The sequence below is a fragment of the Aplidium turbinatum genome, chromosome 10 (genome assembly GCF_918807975.1).
Source record: "Aplidium turbinatum chromosome 10, kaAplTurb1.1, whole genome shotgun sequence".
NCBI classification, from domain to species: domain Eukaryota; kingdom Metazoa; phylum Chordata; class Ascidiacea; order Aplousobranchia; family Polyclinidae; genus Aplidium; species Aplidium turbinatum.
This window is the reverse complement of record NC_137481.1, coordinates 2,170,742-2,176,831: the sequence shown is the minus strand read 5'-3', so window position 1 is coordinate 2,176,831 and position 6,090 is coordinate 2,170,742.

Genomic DNA, 6,090 nt, shown 5'->3' with positions numbered 1-6,090 from the left:
GCATCCCAAAGGCTTTTCTTTGTCACTTACATTGAGGACATAAGCTTTCAATTGAATGTTAGCTAAAGTAGTACAAGCAGCATTATACTACTAGCTAAAGGTGCATCTACAAAGGATAACAACTCAGCAAAATGAAACCGGCAACGCATTTCAGTCTTGCCATGCAAACTACAGCTTTGATTTTAATAAATTGTTACGTCACAAAGGCTTGGAACCGCAACGTTTTGCTAGGGCATATGAAATCACCAAAATATTTCCGAAAATAAATAAAAAGAACTTCAAAGAACTTACGCAGTGTAGAGAAAATATCTTACACAATAGATATGCAGTAGGTGCACAATATCATATTACGTCACAGACTTCTTTGAAACTAGTTTGAAACAGTTTTGCTTTACAATTTAGACGCAAAAATGGGCAAAAATTCTGTAATTTGACCTTAAAATATGATATTTTGACCTTGAAAATGACCTCAGGTATTGTTGAAAGTAACACTATTGAGCTCGCCATCCTCAAAAACCCTAATATACAATCCAAGATTGTGTTTCTAGATTCTCTAGAAGTCATTTAAGCCAGGACTCAAGTTAATCATTCGGACTCAAGTTACAAACCCTGAGCATGGAAGCTTCCAGTCCTTTACTTAAGGAGTCTATGACCAAGCAGAAACTAGTAAAACTGCTTTTTTTATGGTTTATTATTCTTAGTTTACAGCTTTGGTAGAAAATTTGTCTTGTTGAACCATAGGCATATGAAGCCGAGCAACGTTATCAAGTTTAACATATTACAGATTATTATATTTACAAAAAACACAAAACTACGCAACAATTAAATATCGAACGTTTTCGACATCACAAAATGTCCAGGAATAATATACATACTTAACTACATCTGAATAAAATACAATGGTTAACTAAATCTATAAGCAGGAAAATACAAAAACTGCACAGTAGCCTACTTCTGACTAGCTCAAACTCAACGATAGGCTCCACGAGAATCAAAGGTAACTGCATCAAAAGGTGTTAAACAGATCACATGATATGGTAGAAAGGCAAGGTGCGAAAAAACTAATTTTAAAATACAGAGAGCAAGAAAGACGAGCCGCAAGCATACAATTGTCTGTTCAAAAGTGGATTGTGACGTTTTATGTACAAGGCTTCCAAGATCTTAGTTTGATACTCAGACCTGCCTCTGGACATGATCTCAAATGGCTTGATAGAAACGTTGTTTTGACATTCTGTACATGAGAAAATGTGATTTTTAATTGCGCTTTTTTTTTTTTTCTTATTCTTAGTTTGTTGCTATTGGTTTGTCATTGTTTGTCAACAATGCAGAGTTAATAGCATCATAATGTGTCCTTTACATACATATGTTTGTATAGCTCAAAGAAACAAAGTGACTATACGAAGCTCCATGGTACTATGGAGCTTCGTACGGTGGTACTATAAACTTTTTACAGGTGATCGTCACTGCACAATCGTTTGCTCCAGTCACTCAGTCAGATTTTATTCTACTACTCACTTCACGTTTAAATGATATAAGGACTATATGCAATTGATTGAGTCCCGCTTTTAGCAGCATGATCGTTGCCGTACTTCACAGTGTAGATTCTAACAATCTGTTTAAGCCTGATGCTGCAAGTTTGTTGTGGCAATATTGAATTGCACGAGCTTTCGGAACACAGTTCCCTAGTCATGTGCTATGATGAATCGGAGCTGGTATAGAAGTCCCCCCCCCTCCCCTGGTAGCTCATGACTAAGACAGGACTCAACTAAACATACAGGGTGAAACTACTTTACCTTTGCTTTACTGTTCACACACTTCAATCCACATGTTTTGGTCAATTCCTCTTTGTCATGAGTTGCCAAGGGGGGGGACTTGTATACCAGCTCCGACGAATCTACTTGTGCTACTTGCTATGACGAACCAGCTTGGTTTAGCTAAACCAAAGAGCCACATGAAAGAACCACTCACTGAATTCAACACCATTCGTCATAGCACATGAGTATGACTGGGAAACTGTGTTCCGAAAGCTTGTGTAATTCGATATTGCCACAACGAACTCGCAGCATCAGGCTTAAACAGATCGTTAGAATCTACACTGTGAAGTAAGGACTATATTCTCTGCATGTTTGTGCCAGCCATCAAAAATACCATTGATTAAGGTATGTTTTTTTTACTTAACTACTGTATAGCCTCTCTCTCCCTATAATAAAACTTCAGCACAAGTTTCTAGTCATGTTACTCGGGGATGTCAGTGTCTTTTCACGATTCGCCCCTTTGGTCAACTTAAGTACACAACTAGATGATGACGTCATTATACGTCACACACATTGAAATAGACTATTAAAAAGGAGGAAGTATGGGGTGGAAATGCACTAAAAACGCTTGAAGGTAATTGTCTTCCATTTATTCATTTGTTGTTCAATTTCAACAAGTTTGCTATCGTTAGAAAGCACAAGCATAGGTAATCGTTAGAAAGCACATATTCGAAAACAGCCCCCCAACGAAGCTCCAACATATAGTTGGAGCTTCGTAGGGGAGCTGTTTTCGAACAACGATATGTGTTCCTACTACCAGCTCTATCTGGAGTCCAACTATATGTGTTCCTACTACTGGCTCTGTCTGGTGGTCACCTAAACTTGACCAAATTCAAACCAATATCAAAAGTTTATTTGCAATGATAAAAACATTAAACGACAGCCAATTGAAAGAACATGTTACTGTGTATTGAAGTACTAACTTTCATGTGTAGGGGAAGCTTGGGAGAGTTGGGTCATTTTTTGCATTTGAACATGTAACAGAATCTTTGTTCACAAGAGAGAATTTTTTCCTAGCTTGTAACATACACAGACCTATAGCGCTTATATAGCAGGGATGTTGTTACAAGACAATGTAAATTAATACAACGAGAATAAATTTTCTAAAGGCAATGATTTGACCCAACTCTCCCACGCAGTGGGGAGAGTTGAGCCATGCTATTGGGTGAGTTGGGACATGTAGGGGAGACTTGGGACAGTGAAATTTTCTATAGATGAAACACATACATGTTCACGAAAATCGTTATATTTTGCGCCAATCTGTATTTCAGCAAAATACGCAAACTCGAAATACGAAAGAATGAAGAGAACTGACTCGCTGAAACATGGAAAAAAATGTTAATATCAAAGCTATTGGCCTACAGATCATACACGAAGATGACTAAAAACTACCGGGCTTCTTATTGCCATACCCATATCATTCAGGAGAAAATCACACTAGGAAATCGAAATATGGCGTAGTCGTTAACACTTTGGACTGGCAAACTCAAATTCGTAAATTCGATGCGAGGGCTGCAAACAGCCAAAACAATTGTCATTGTCATCAAAAAGTTTCAAATCCGGATGCTTATAATAGAAGGATGAGAAAAAATCCCATCTTGAAAAGTCACATGAAAATGTAAATTTTTCTGCCCTTCTAGCTGTACCACCGACTTGACAAAGAGCAGGAAGCTTCATAACAATGTCGTGATTAGAAAATGACGCTTTATAGCCTACTCAAAAGTTTGGGTGTTCATCAGGACAATTATCGTTTCTAGCACTAGTTGCAACGTTCATCTGATAAAATTGAAAGTAAAATTAACAACAAACAAGATGGTTTATTGCTTCACTGACGTTTCGCGCACCATGACAATGCGCATCCTCAGAGCGAATAACATACAAAATAAAATTTCACCAGGTTATACTGCAGTGCGATTGAAGGCAAGAAAAAATATAAAACACGCAAATTTTTTAAAAAATTGGCCAATGATGTGTGAGCAGTTACTTTCCACGTTAAATTACGTAAAAACTTCCAACAATTAACATAAACATTCGAAGCAGTGACGACCAACGCACTTTTTTTTGTTATTTTGCCATCGCTTTAATAGAGGGAGAGTTGGGACACGGCTCAACTCTTCCAACCATTGGTGTCCCAAGTCTCCCTATATCCAGTCATCTTAACTTTTTGCAACTTTGTAGCTGTAAAGCTAGACGCATGGTTTTCCTTAGCAGCCACAATGAAAGAGTAGCGCACTGGCTACATGACAAAATGTATTAAAATCAAACTGGTAAACATACTTCGATAATATAAAAACTTTTACCTTCAAGTCCAACTTTTACTTTTTTAGTGTAAATATGCTTATTTGTAAAAAAAGTTGTACAACGAGCCTAAACCTGTTAAACATTTTAGGTCAGAAGCAACTTAACTACAAGTTCTTCCAATAGGTGGCGGCAATTCATTTCTATAACAAGTATATTTTGAAAAAGTCGGGGTGGCTCAACTCTCCCTGTGGCTCAACTCTCCCAAGTTTCCCCTATATCTTATTTAATATGAGCGCAATCGTTGTTCGAAAACAGCCCCCCAACGAAGCTTTCGCCTAATGCATTTCAATAACGAATCGATCGTCTTTCAGGATTCGCCTTGCGTGATCGCGATAATTAATTGTCTCCCATTTATTCATTTCTTGCTCAATTTTAACAGATTTGCTATCGTTGGAAAGCACAAGCACAAATCCATCCAACTAAGTTAATGCCAAGTCCCAAAATACTACTAGCTCCATCTGGTGGCCACCTAAACTTGACCAAATTCAAGGCACTATTAAAAGTTTATTTGCAATGATAAAAACATTAAACGACAGCCAATTAAAAGAACATGTTACTGTGTATTGAAGCACTAACTTTCATGTTTATATTTTATTTAATATGCGAGCAATCATGGTTCGAAAACAGTCCTTCTACGAAGCTTTCGCCCAATGCATTTCAATGGCGAATCGATCGTCTTTCAGGATTCGCCTTGCGTGATCGCGATAATTAATTGTCTCCCATTTATTCATTTCTTGCTCAATTTTAACAGATTTGCTATCGTTGGAAAGCACAAGCACAAATCCATCCAACTAAGTTAATGCCAAGTCCCAAAATACTACTAGCTCTACCTGGTGGCCACCTAAACTTAACCAAATTTAAACCATTATCAAAAGTTTATTTGCAATGATAAAAACATTAAACGACAGCCAATTAAAAGAACATGTTACTGTGCAATGTGCATTGAAGTAGCCTACTAACTTTCATGTCTATATATTATTTAATATGCAAACAATCGTTGTTCGAAGACAGCCACCCAACGAAGCTTTCGCCCAATGCATTTCAATGGCGAATCGATCGTCTTGCAGGGGTTCTAGGTTTTATTTATATTAAATGTTTATGACCCCTGATAACAGCAGAACCGCTGCTGGCGTAACAAAGCTTCGATGGCGTAGAGATAACACAATGAGTCTCAAGTTCTTTTATTCGTGAGTTCGAGTTCTGTGTTAATTTTCAATAATATTATGAGTCTCTGTAATATTATGAGTCTCTGTTAAGATTGTGAGTCTCTGTCTGAGTCTGAGTTAAAAATTTTTTGTGCAGAGGTATATATATATAAACCACTTTCAGAAAAAGGGAAAAGCAAACAGTTACGTAATTTAAAAATTGGCAAATTTCAACAATGTTTAAGAACTGGAGTGAACTCCTGGTGAGATTCCGTCGCAGAGGTGAACTGCGGATACAACGTTTTGTTAAAGCAGAGACGATTGAAAGCGATGACTTGCCATTAAACAGAATCACTTGAGGAAAGCTGCCGGTAAAAGGTTATTTGAGTAAAAAATGATCCATCAATATTATCTCGGTGCACAACAAGTGAGTTTTCTTAAAAAACGCAACTAGCCTAGATTTATTCTCACTGTTGGGTTCAGTGAGTTTTTAAGAAACGTAAATGTTATGTGAGAATTACATTTTGTAGAGAGCTAAAAACAATGGAAATTCATTCAGGTCCCTACAGTCTTAGCAGTTTTTTTGATGCACAAGCATTACAGCGATGAGATGTTTGATCAGTGGAATTTGATATAAAATCATCAGCTTGGAAATGTAGTGCACATACTCTATGCGATGATGTAACTGTTCAATTTTTTCTAGTAATTGCAATTATCCACTTTTGCTTCAACTTTTGGTCTGTTGGAAATTGAAATAATGTCACAGTCTTTGTAATTTTTTTTAGATTTATAGCCTACCCAACAATGCAGCCAGAAACACAACATGAATA